Consider the following 13525-nt stretch of genomic DNA (forward strand, 5'->3'; position numbering starts at 1 on the left):
TAATCTCTAAAGCGAAAATATTAGGAGTGGGAGCCTTTGTTAGGTGCTTAGGTATTGGTGAGATCTGGAAGAATGGGATTAGTACTCCTACTTAAAAAGCTCCAGAATGTTCCCTCTTTCCTTTCGCTATGTGAGGATGTGGCAAGAAGGACTCACCTATGAAGCAAACTGCAAGCCCTCATCAGATACTAGATCTGCTGGTCTTGGACTTCCAGACCCTAGCATGGTGAGGGGTAAACTTGTGTTGTTTGTAAGCCACATAGTTTATGGTATTCTGTGATAGGAGAGTGAATGGGCTAAGACATGAGCCAAACAAAATTTTAGATGGCCTTTCACAGAATTTTAGGGCCTAGAAGGCCTTAGAAAAGAATATTTCTCTAATTTGGTTCCCTCATTTCAAACCAGGGAAAGCATCTTCCTAAAAGGATCTGTAAGTGATAAGCCAAGGCTGGGCTACTCTCTCCTTAGCTCTTCTCATAAAAGAACTGAATCACATAAAAGGGGTCCCTTGTCCCTCAAGGTCAGGAGAAGGTTCTAGAAAAAAAAAAGCACTAAATCTTATAGTGAGAGAAGTTTTTTTTTTTTTTTCCTGTTTAAATTCTCCTTTCAACTCTTCCCATTATACCAAGAAGAAAAATCTAACTGTGGTACTAAAAGGTCTTTAACACCTCAGTAAAATCTTGACACCTCTCCAAATCTCCTTTTTAAATGGAAATCGAATAGGCCTCAAGCCCAGAGTCTTTGATGGGCAACCTGTTCCTCTAGAACTTAATAATACTGCATTATTTTCATGGCATTTCTTTTTGTGGATGGTTTCTATTTGTGGTAGGTGTTATTGGCTTTCCATTTTTGGTAGTGTTTCTTTTAGAAGGAGTCACTTTAAGTTTTCAATTCAAGACAAACTAAAGAAAAACAGTGAAATGTAGACTAGACAACATGGTCTGTGGCTATAGAAAAATAATTGATAATCCTGAAAACAGTTGAAGTTTGAGACAGTGGTAGAGGTCAGAGGGAGTCTAACTTCAGGGCTACTCACCACAGTAGGCTCCACTCATGTCATTAAGAAAATGTCCAGCCTGAAATGGAAAAAGGTAACTTCCTAACTGAACTAGAGACAGAGGCATGAAAATGCTAGAAAGTTCTTTACATGACCTTGAACAGACAAAGCCTTTGGAGATGAGAGAGAACAGCTCTGTTGTTGAATTTGACAAAGGGCTGGTCTGTAAGTGATTCTATAATCTAAATAAAATTATGCCTAGCACCTTTATGTATGTTTCTATGAACAATAACTTTGTTAGCTTTCTGTCACTATGATGAAAACTAAGATAATCTACCTATGAGGAAGACAATGTTTTGGATCATGGTTTCTGAGGTGTCACTACATGGTTGGTACACGCCATTGCTTTTGGGCTGTGGCAATGTTGCAGGCAGCTGAGTTAGTTAGAAATATTATAGGCAGCGAGACAGAGCTAGGTCCTCAATGGAGCCAGTGCAGATACCTGGCAACTGCAGGGGAGTCTGACACCTCCTGCTTTGGGCCAGGCCTCAAGATAAAAGACCAAACAAATGCACCCATATCCTGAGGACTGATATTCTAAATAGTTCCCATTCCCTTAGGGAAGAGTCACTGCTCCTTAGGAATGCCTGCTTTCTATATCACTTGCTTTCTCATTTGTCCCTAATATAATCAATTTTACCTGAACTATTGATTTTATTGGCTAACTGTAGTTCTGTCCCACCTCATGCCCATCTGTCTTGTGAGCTCCCAGTCTTCCCCCACCTTGAACCCATGGTTTTACTCTACAAAGTCCCTGGAAAAGACAGAGTCCTTGGCAACCTGCTTGGGATCCCTTCTGTCTCTCTTTAGACAGAAGTGTTCTTTCTCTCAGTACATATATTCTGCTCTTAACCTCCATTGTTGTTAAAATTCATTCTTCAATTTTAGAGAACACAAGCTCGTATCAGACATAGTAGGTGAGGAGCTTCATTCCCCTATATCAGCAAGGCAGCACATTGTGATGGGATCGTGTACCAGAAGCTGTTCAGTTTGTGGCACTCCGAATCAAAAAGAGACACAGGAAGGGGCTGGGATGCTAATATTCCCTTACAGAACACACCCCCAAAGACCTAACTTCCTTCCACTAAGCCCCACCTCCGAAAGGTTCCTCCATCTCCCTATAGTGCGTGGGCTGGGGTCCAAGCCTTCAGTACGTGGGATTTTGAAGGACATTTCAGACCCAAACCATTGCAACCACTGACGCAGTTAGTAGCAATGATGGGAGAAGGGCAGTGGCAGCAGCTGCTGCTTATCGAGTCTCAGTGCTAAGCTTTTCACGAACTTCTGAGCATGTCTCACAGAACTCCTTTAACATCTCTATATGAATGAGTGACCCCTATCCAAAATGCTTGGGACCAGAAGTATTTCAGATTTTGGACCATTTATATATTCACCATGAACTATTTTGGAGATGAGACCCATGTTGGAATATAAAATTCATTTATATTTCATACACCTTATATACTAGCCTAAAAGTCATTGCATAAAATAGTTTAAAATATTTTTGTGCATGAAATGGAATTTCTGTACTTTACATCATCAGATTTCATGAATGGAACTTTCCACTTGTGGCATGAAACTTCTTATAGTTTGTATTTTAGAGTATTTCAGATTTCAGATTTTTTGACTAGCCCTCTTCACTATGTGCTATTAGTGCAAATAATATGTAACAAGTAAGCAGCACGAGATCTCTCATGTCTGTAGTATTGAGATCTCTTCAAAACTCTTCTTCATTCATTTAGTCCTAACAACCAGCCAAGGAAGCAAGTGTTACTGGTCCCACTTTACAGATTAGAAAACCAATGTAGAAAGAGGCTCAGGAGGTCAGAGATGATAGTAATAGAAGCAGGGTCAAGGCCAGACATTCTGGCTTTGGAACCTGAGCTCAGCCATTACACCTCATGGAGATGAATGAACAATGGCTTCCTGTCTGTGTCACTGAAGAGGACACTGGGCTGCTAAACTTCTGAGTCAGCTATGCCCTCCTCAAAAGTGAGTCACTGCACTAATTCAACAAATATAAGGTGTGATCCAAAATATGGTACTTAAATAAATGTTAAAAATTTTATTATGGTAAAACACATATTACCATTAATCGCCTTTGGCATACTCCTCCTTGCTTTGAACATGCTTATCCCATTCTCCAGAAAGTATTCTTGCCAATTTGTGAAGCAGTCCTCTTTTAGGACTGCCTTTATGGCTGCCTGGATCTGTCTTGAATCAGTTTAAAATATTTATAACAATTTCTGTCAAATAAAAACATTATGGTGTGTCTTCATCTACCTTCTTCACTGGATCAGACACAGTACAACTTCTGGCTCTTTCTCCAGGCAAAAATGAGCATGAAAAGTAAATGTCTTGAACTGGTTCAGGACATCATGGCAATAAAGAGTAACTGAAGACACTCATGGAAGAGGACTTCAAGAACTACTTCAGAAAGTGAGGAAGATGATGGGATAAATGTGTTAGAAGAAGCAAAGGGGAGTATTTTGAGGGCGATTAATGGCAGTGTGACCTTAACTGCAATATTTTTAAAAAATTAAATATTCGTGAGATGGAGGGAAGAAAAAAGAAGAGAGAAAGGAAATGGAAAAAGGAAAAGAATTGAAGGAAGAAAAGTGATGAAAATAGAGCCTTTGCATATGAGGAGACTAAGTATTGGAAGGAGCAGGGAGTGTGAGTAGATGGAAATTTAAAAGAAATTAAGATATATTATGCACATGTACCAACTCCTGTGATAAAGGAAATCATTATGTATTGCAAACATGTACTATTTATTGAACATTTACCATGAAGGAAAAATAATTCTTCCTGTACTGGTTATCTGCAGTGTGGGGAGTGGATCCATTTCTTCCCTCTCCGAAGTAGAGAAGTTACCCTCCATACTTCTTATCCAGGCTCTGAGCTATACAGACAAGTGTAATTCACACCCAGTCATGAGCCTGGCTAGGTAGAAGAATTAGAAAACTTGGAGTCATAGAATCTTGATTCTGGTCCCAGTTTAGCATTTTTTGTGTAAGTCTCTTTTTAATCTACCAACTTCAATTTCCTCACCTAAAAATGGAGCTAATTAACATGGTCTGGAAGAACTCACAGGGAATGTTGAAAGGCAGGTGACACAGTATAGGGAGAGATCTTTTTGAGCTGAATGGTAGCCATAAGCTGGATGCCACAGCACATGCCTATAATCTCAGCACTCTGGAAAACCCAGGCAAGAGGATCATAAGTTCAAGTCCAGCTTGGGAAAATTAGTGAGATTTTTGTCTCAAAATAAAAAAATGGAATAGCTGCCTACCTGAGTGGGAAGCCTTGGGTTCATAGCCTAGTACTGTTATTTCAGGGAGCTTCTTCTAAAAGCAGCTTGCCAAATAAACATTGGCAGGTTGTGGGTTATTTGTCTCTCCTTCTAGAGTTAGGTTCTAGGTTCTTCTAGTCTTAAACAAAGAATTGAACACAATGAGCTAAAAATCAGTGGCAAAGTTTATTTGAAAAAGTAAAAGTGAAGCATAGAAGAGAACCTGGCTCTGCAGAGTCATCTTGGACCAAGTTGAAAAAGGAAGGCAAGATAAAAGTACACCCTGGAGGATGCAAGGTGGGCTAGCATCAGGAGAGCCACAGTGGAGGGCTCCTCTTGACATCCGTGCCCTTTATGACATCCACATTTTTGGGAAACGTATGAGAACTTCTATATACGGGTCCTGAGGGGTGATGCTAGAATCCCAGGCCTCAGGCTGATGTCCCATCTAGGCCACCCTGTTGAAAACTGGCTCGATTTCTCATAAGTCCACGTGCAAGGCTTGGAAACTGTTCTGCGTACATGTTCCAGGATCTTGTTAACAGGTCATGTCTACCTCCCCAGCCAGCTTTGCCATGCCCCAGTTGCCCATTTCATTTTCTCCTGAGAGACACACAATTTTTATGAAGTGCTGAGGAGTGGAGGTCTCTGTCTTGTATAGCTTTTTCAAGCTGGATAAGGCTGTAAACCCTACAGAGATCACATGTTCTCCAAATATCTTGGGGTTCTGTGGCTCTCTGGCTGGACTGAAGAAAGAAAACCCTGTCATAAAACAATGAAAAAAAGAGTCAAGGACAATTGAGCTGCCTGTTGGACAGGAAAAACTTCACTATTAGTCCAAAAGTGGGGAGCAGGTCAGAGTTCCATGTTTCCTGTAGCAGCACTGGAGTCTTACTTTTGAAGAGAAATCTCAGCTCTTCCAGAGGTTCACAAGTAGCTTTCTCCTTTTGGGTGATCTTGTTGAGACAATTCAGATGGGACTGGCTGTATTTTAGAAAGATGAGTCAATATCTATCTGCCATCTTAATTGCAATGGGTGTGGCAAGGATTACTGAGAAGGGGCCCTTTCATTTTGATTTTAATCAGTGGGTGTCCCCTGTTTCCAAGCTTTCACAAGCGCTTGGCCTCCAGGATGGACAGTAGGTGGTCATCTTCAGCCAGGATCTGGAAGGATTCTGTTCCTATACCTTTGGATAGTCTGTTGTTTTTGGCCAAGATTAGTGAGCCTTGTGGTCTTTGGGTCTACTATCATATCAGGGAATAGAAATGGCCTCTAATATAACATCATAAATAGATCAACTTATCCCAGTTTGGAGCATGGTATGAATCATCATGAGTTCTACTGGCAGCAACTGGCAGAACTCAGTCATATGTTGGTAAAGTTTTGCTTTAGGGTGTGATTGACTCTTATCTTTCCATCAGATTAGGCTGCCTTATTCTAAAGGTTTTGCCATTCCCTGGGTTATTAGGTAATGCAATGTCCAGTGTCACTCTGAAGGGACTGGAAAGCTAGTCCACAATTAGGAATTCAGCTGCTACAAACCAAGCCATCCCTAGGAAGGAGTGAAGCTGTTGCTTGGTGGCAGGAAGCCCAAGATAATAGATAGCCTGGATCTGGTCCCTAGATGGCTGTCATTCCCCAGATATAAGAATAGATCCCAGATATTGAGCTTTCTGGAGGAATATCTAAGTCCTTTCTTTGGAGATCTTATATACCTTTTTAGGTAGAAAGTTGAGAGTCTGTACAGTGTTAAGAGTTAGATAGTTCCTTAGATGGGCTGCAAACTAGAATATCATCTATATACTGTAGGATGACTCCCTGTTTAAGCTTTAAATTCCTCAAGTCTTTCTCTAGTGTGTGAGCAAGAAGTTGAGACTCTAAACCCTTGTTTGAGAACTGTCCAAATATATCGCTGCTTTTCTCTTGAAATGGGACTTTCTCATTCAAAGGCAAGCAGCAATTGGGAGTGTGGATGTAGGGAGATGGACAAAAATGCATCTTTAAATCTAAGACTGAGCATCAGTTAGTGTGCCCTGAAATTTGAGGAACAGTTGTATATGGATCTGCCACCAGAGGACAGACTGAAATGGTAGCTTTGCTAATGAGGCAGAGGTCTTAAACTGTCCATCATTCTGCTGAGGGTCTTAGCACAGGAAGAACGGGAATATTGCAAGGGGACTGACAAGGCTTCGGAAGGCCATGTTTGAGAAACTTGTCTATGAGAGTCTGAAAGCTTTACATGCCTCTTCCCTGATTGGGTACTGTTTTTGGTGAGGAAATCAGCTGGGAACTTTTAGCCTTATAACTATTGGCACAGCATAGTTTTCCACATCGGGTGTTCCATCATACCATGCAGCAGGACTGGCTTGTTGACTAGTTTGTTCAGGGAGACCTGGTGTAGTCCCAACACACAAAATCCATTATGACCTCAGTCAGACTTTGAGAATTGCACACCCAATTCCAGTTTTGTTAGTAAATCTTTTCTTAGCAAGGAAATAGGACACTGAGGAGCAATTAAAAACTCACAATTAGACATTTGACTTTCAAAGTGACATGTCAGAGGAGGGGTAAAGAATCTCTGACTAGGGGTCCCTTTTACCCCAACCACAGCTGTAGGATGTGAGGAGACTTTAGCGGAGAGTTTTCCAGGGAGAGAAGTAAACACAGAACAAGCTGACCCTGCATTGATAAGCAGTTGAATTGGCTCACACATGATGTCTGAGATTAGCTAGTGTTCTTTGAGGAGAAGGTGCTATCTATGGACAGAGGCACTGCAGGTTCCCCTGGGCCTCTTCATTTGAACAAGAAGTGAAGAGTCTTGGCTGCCTAGGCCCTCTCTGAAACTGGGGATAGTCACTCCAATGCCATGAATCAGGCACATTTGCTGCCTCACATACACAATAGGGCACAGGCAGAGGCTTGGGAGAGCCCAATGTCCAATCCTTTTGCACTTAAATTAGGCATTCTTTTCCTGGCTGTGCCTGTGTTTTTCCTTAGACAACTTGCATGGGTTTATAGCATCACCAATTGCAACAGCCATGAGCCTAGCTTTCTTCTTTTGTCTCTCCTCTGGGTCCTGACTGTTGCACACAGAAAGGGTCATGTCCAGCAGTTGGGCTATTGGTGTCTGTGGCTCCATATGAGGTTTTTGTAGTTTACACAAAATATCTGGGGTTGACAGAGGAAATGATGTCCCACTACTGCTTCTCCCTGCCCTGGAGGGTGGATCTATATTTTCAAATTTATAAAAGATCCTATTAATCAGTTACAGAAGAAAGTTGGAGTTTCCTCTGTGGCCCATATGACCCCACATACTTTATCAGTGTTCATAGACTTTTTCATTTCCATGATAAGAGCAGCTAACATTTGGACATCATTTCTAATCCATGTCTAATATTAGAGTCCCAGTATGGTTCAGTTGGAGGAAGAATAGCTAATCCAGGAGGGTTTCCTTTCCTTTTCCAAGTGTGTTGGTCAACTGCATAGTTTCTTGCCTCTTGTAGGATTCTTTGTCTTTCATCTTGGGTGTAGAAATTGGATAAGATGAACTGGACGTCTCACTCTGATAAAAGCAAGGGTCAAAGTTTGAAATTCCCTGCAAACTTGCTATTGTTCTTTGACTGTTGGCCTAGTCTTTCTTTGCACTGCTAGACAATTACAAATGAAAGAGACCTATGCTTGAGTATTCCATCCTGCCCCTGGGACTTCTTTTAGGGGCAGGACAAGTTGTGGATTAGGTGAGTAAGAAGTACCACTTTGGATTTGACCTGCAGGGTTTAAAGCTTTCTGAGAAACATGATGAGGGGGCTGAAGAATGCCAGGCACCTCTGGGGCACTGGGCTCTAAAGGAGTTCCTGAGTCACCTGAGGGGTGGACTTGATTTCCTGGCATGGGGACTACAAAGAGCAGTTTGAGGGGGTCTCTCAGTTCCATCAAACAGATCAGAGACCTGGAGCCCCCTAAAAGAAAGACAAAGTGGGGGGTCTCAGGATGGGGTCATTAAGAGTATTTTCTCTTCCTTGGGAGGTATACTCTCAGCACCACAGTTCCCAAGCATTCCCTTTGATGGTCACAAAAGCCTGAACAGAAGGCATTTCATTCCACATTGCATGTTTTAAGTCGAAAGCCTGTAATTGGAAAATAGTCTCATAATTTAAAGTACCATCCCATACTCATCCCTCACCACCTCCTGGTTTGTAATGAACCCAAGCCATACTGCATAAGTAGGGAAGCTGTTTCTGTTTTAGTCTGTCGGAATCAAACCTTTCCCACTTATCAAGAATATGGCCCAGTGGTGAAGTCAGTGAAATCCACATGGTGGCAGAATCCAAGAGGCTTCCCATTGGCTTGGCTTGGGACCTATAGAGACAAGGAGACAACTAAATCTTGACTTGTTAAGATCATGTTCTGTGCAGAAGGAGACCTGAGGGTTCCATGAACTGTATCTTGTGAGACCTTAATGAAGTTTAGACAGACATCTCTATCTAAGTGATGCAGGCATTATTAAGCACAGAAGAAAGCCCTTCCTCCTGGGGGCTTTTGTTTTCATATTTGGACCCATTAGCTCACAAGGGACAAGGGACAAAGGCACCTGCTAGCCTTACCTAGTCCTTTAACTCCTGGCCTCAGGGGTGGAACTCCCCCAACCAAAGTTCCTTTAGCCACTTAGTTGAACTTCTTGATGGTTCTACTTGCATTTCTTGTCCCTTGATTACTCTGTTTATATTCTGAGCTTCTGGATGGATCAGCTGGTATTTTAAGTCCCTTAACAAGAATGGAACCAAATGGGGAAAATGAAATGAAACGAAACAAAACAAAACATAAAACAAAGCAAAGCAAAACAAAACATAAAACAAAGAACAGGGATGACTCTGTTTTTGTATACTCACAGTGTCTTTAACTAAATTTTAAATGCTATTTGTTCTGCTCAGGTCATCAGGCATAGAATTTTAAATTATCTGAACTTCAACAAGGAAGAAATCCAGCTGGGAAGGTCTAGTCCTAGGCAGTATTTGAGACAGAGAGGAGTGAATTAGCTAAAGACTGAACAGGCCCTCCCAGCCACTGCCCAGCCCAGGCAAAAGTCTTGGGCCTTTAAAGTAGACAAAATTTTCTTTTTTGTATGAAGAAGAGTCACTATGTCAGTTAAAATAATTCAAAAATAAGGAGCTCCTCAAAATCAAAGGGTTAGCTCAGAAGGCCAGTTAGTAAAAAAGAAAAACATGGTGGTAACTGACCTAAGTCCCTCTCTAGCCACATGATAGGGAACCCCTAATCCTAGCGTCACACCAAACCACAAACCAGGGAACAAAGTCCATTTACAAAACCAGGGCAAGTGGAGACCTCATTAATTTCCATAAAAGAGTAACAAAGTATGACCAACAAACAAATGGACAAGGGCCTGTAGAGTGAGCACAAGCCGCTAGAAAGAAACCCCCAAACTGATGTTTCTTTCCCCCATCTCCATGGTCGGCCCTATACCGTGCCTTGAGAAGAGTCCCCCTGTTCCTGGCTTAGGACAGAGCATGAGGGAAAGAAGGAGACAAAAAACAAAACAAAAATTATGCTCAACTTGGGCCTTACCTTGGTCTCCAGTACCTGAGCTTTAACGACCATCATCTGGCTTGCCAAAATGTTATCAGGTAATTCCTTTTAAAAGTGGCTCACCAAATAAACATTCCAGGGTTTGGGCTGCTTGCCTCTCCTTCTGGAGTTAGGCTCCAAGTTCTTCTAGTCTTGAACAAAAAATTGAATGAAACAGACCAAAAAAAAAGCCTGTGGCAAAGTTTTCTTTGAAAAAGAAAAAGTAAAGAGCGAGGGAGAAACTGGTTCTGCAGAGTGAGCGTGGGCTGAGAAAAAGAGGAAACAGCAAGCACAAGTACACCCCGGATGGTGCAGGTGGGCTGTCAGGAGGACAGCCGCAGTCGCAGACCCCTCGTGGTGTCTGTGCCCTGCTATGCCATCTGCATCATGAGGAAGCTCACGGGAACGTCTACCTTGGGTCCTAAGAGACAGGGCTGGGGTCCCATGCCTCAGGCTGATGTCGCCTCTAGGCCATTTTATTGAAAACCTGCTCAAGTTCTCTTAAGAATCCATTCGAAGGGCTTTGGGAACTGTTCTGAATGTGTGTTGTAGGATCTTGTAATAAACATGTCACGCTTCCTTCCCTAGCCAACCTTGCTGTGCCCTAATCGCCTATCAAGTGGGAAAAAAAAAAGATTTATTGAAGTTGCTCTCCAGCACCTTTTTTTTTTGTTGTTTTAAGGTTAATATTTAAAATTTTAATTTTTAATTGACATACTATTAGCACATATTTGGAGGCCAGAGCAGGATAATCAAAGCATGTATACTCTTGTGATGAGATTATGCAGGCTGACCTTATAGAAATAGAAGTCACTTGATCTGGGAAGAGCAGAAGGAAAAGAATAGAGAGTTAGGATACGGGGGCTATGATGCGCTTAGAGAGAAAGAGTGAGTTCTGGCTTTCTGCAGTAGGGATGGTAACAATCGTCTACATCACTCATGTTTCAAAAGTCCTAGATGCGTCTGAAGCTTCTCAACACATAGAAATGGTATGTTTCGGAGGATAGGAAAATGCTCTCTGGTGAGGTCTTTGGAAAATAGGAGTGATTGTTTGTCTTAATATCAAAAATTTGAAATTATAGAGTAGCACACAGAAACAAAAATGGCTTATTACCCCACCACTCATGGATAATCTCTGCTGACCTGATGGCGTATTTCCTTCTGCATACATAAATATGAATAGAAATACAATCATTGCCCCTATGAAAACCCCACAGCACCTGGGATAAAATCCAAAATTCTTGTAAACATCTAATCTTGGCTGTCCATCTTTGCATGACCTGGTCCGTAGCCGGTCCTCTTATGCTGTCTCTCCCTACTTACACAATATTTATCTTCTTTCTCTCCCCATTGCACACCAATCACACAGCTCCTCAAGGCTTTGCTCTCTGCCTGAAGACTCTTCCCCAGACCTTCCTAGTTAGGTTTTTTCAGCATGCAGGTCACACTCAAAATGTTACCTCCTTGGATTATCCTTCCTCCACCACTCACTCTGACCCAGTGCATCTTATGTGGTGGTATGTCACCCTTTTCCTCATGGTGTTGCATTACCCTCAGCAATTATTTTATTTGTTCCATGCTTGTTGATTGCCTAGCTCCCCCACTTCATACACTGGACATGCCCCTCTTTGTGTTCCCAGTATTTAGAATAGTGCTAGGCATGCAGACATACTCATTAAATACTTAATAAGGAAATGAATTGAATTGAGGTATTATAAGACAGGATCCTGCATGAATGTTTTGCTCTCTGATTTTTTTTTCACTTTCAATGATGTGATCACATTGCCTTTTAGTACTAATATAATGTTTTGTGATATAAGTGTATTATAATGCTTAACCAAGCCTATTGTTAGCTAGGTAGCACATTTCTATGTTTGGAAATTAATACTACATTCCACCGACTGTTGTTATCCATACATATGTCTTGCATCTCTCCATCACAGTTTCCCTAGAATTAGTTCCTAATAGTGAAATTGTAGGATCAAAGCATTACGAAGTTTTAACCTGCTTGATAAGTCTTGCCAAACTGGCCTGTAGAAACCACCTCTAGGTTTGCTTTAATGACCCTCCAGTTTGTGGACTCCTCTGAAGGCCATATTCGTCATTATTTCCACTTACCTAGAAGAGCGAAGGCTAAGTCATTGCATAAGACAGATCACACCTACTTTCTCTGGAGAAATCATCTCCTTTTGCAATAATGACAACTTTTAGCCCTCGCTGACCATGTGCAGTGTGGAATATGCAGGGAGATATTAAGGCAGAACTCACGTCTTCAAGGCTGAGAAGTTACCAGTGCTGGAAACCACTATGGTCTACCTCCTCTAGCCTCCAGGAGCTCGTTGTTTCTCCTTTGACTGCCCAAACACACTGGCCTCAGTCTTCTGAACCTTGCTCTTACTTGGCCAAGTCCTCCGTGTTGCTGCTTCACCTGCCTTCACTTTATATCCTACTCTGTTTTATCACACATTCTGGAAACCCCCGTCCATGGTCCAGCCTCAGGGTTTCCTCTCAGCCCAAAACTGCCAGCCTCTCTTCTGATATTTAATCATTCTACTGCCTTGCATTGCTTGTATCCTGGGATGCCTGAGTAAAGTGGAATCTCAACTGAGTGCTTTTTATCCTCTGGAAGGTCATTCATAGTTTCATAGCATTTGGGGGGAGAATTGGCACTGGGATGGGACCTCAGCTCTGCCACCTAGCTCTGTGCTTTGGGACAATATAGTTAACTTTTCTGAGCCTCGGTTTCCCCATAAAACGGGATCACACTGGTGCCGATATGAAGGGATTGGTCTAATAATTCAAAGGATGTAAGTTACTTAGTCCCTGGCACAGAACAATCATTAAAAATAGTAAGAATGCAGTATTTATCTTAAGTTTGCTTTTCTGTGCCTCTAATAAAGAGTGAGCCAGGAACATGCACAATATTAAAGGAAATATTTGTGGAATGGAAGGAAATAAAATTGTGTAAGCATTTACTGAGCACATTTATCCTTTCTAGCCAGAAGCGAGTGTGGGAGGTGGTGGTGGGGGTCCTTGTTTAGACCCTAAGGACCTAGGACAGGAGAGAGACAAATTGCTCCCTGTAGCCAAAAACCTTGGAGCTTAACCCAAAACTCCCTCAAGAAGACCTGTCATGGATCTAATCTCCACAGCCACCTAACAGAAGTGTATTTTTATGCCTTCGAACTAATAAGAGGTCTCATTTGCTGAAACACTTTCTGTGAGCCAGATCTATGCAAGAGGCTTTGGAAAAATGTGATTTCATTGAAACACACACTATCTGGAGACAAGGATTCTTCTCATGGAAAAGAAAACAAAGTCAGAAAATTTAAGAAACTGCTCAAGGGCAAAGATGTAATGAGAGGAAAAAAGCAGAGGAGCCAAGATTTGAACAGAGGGGTGCTAAATAAATAAGTATACACATAGAATAAATAAATAAATAACATTAAAAAAGAGGCTGTTGTTTACCAGCTGGTGTAAATATTCTCCCATGCAATCAGACAGCACTTAAAAAGAGCCACGCTGAAATCTCGTGGAGACCAGTTAGTCTTCGGCCTTCTAACACATGCGTCACAGGGACAGTTTCTAT

General features: G+C 41.8%; 1 long non-coding RNA gene across 2 annotated transcripts; it reads right to left on the bottom strand.

Moving 5' to 3' along the window:
* Positions 1 to 4519: 4519 nt before the first annotated feature.
* Positions 4520 to 13525, bottom strand: LOC106028419 (uncharacterized). Of its 2 annotated transcripts, XR_001202044.3 has the most exons (5): positions 13405 to 13525; positions 9937 to 10088; positions 9243 to 9354; positions 8958 to 9117; positions 4520 to 8712 (listed from the first exon to the last, which is right to left on the bottom strand). It is a non-coding gene; the product is annotated as an uncharacterized LOC106028419 (long non-coding RNA). The 2 variants fall into 2 exon arrangements; XR_010041110.1 differs by lacking the exon at positions 9937 to 10088.

Source organism: Cavia porcellus, unplaced genomic scaffold (genome assembly GCF_034190915.1).
Source record: "Cavia porcellus strain 051 isolate PalLab524CR breed Dunkin Hartley unplaced genomic scaffold, mCavPor4.1 scaffold_19, whole genome shotgun sequence".
Classification (NCBI taxonomy): Eukaryota; Metazoa; Chordata; class Mammalia; order Rodentia; family Caviidae; genus Cavia; species Cavia porcellus.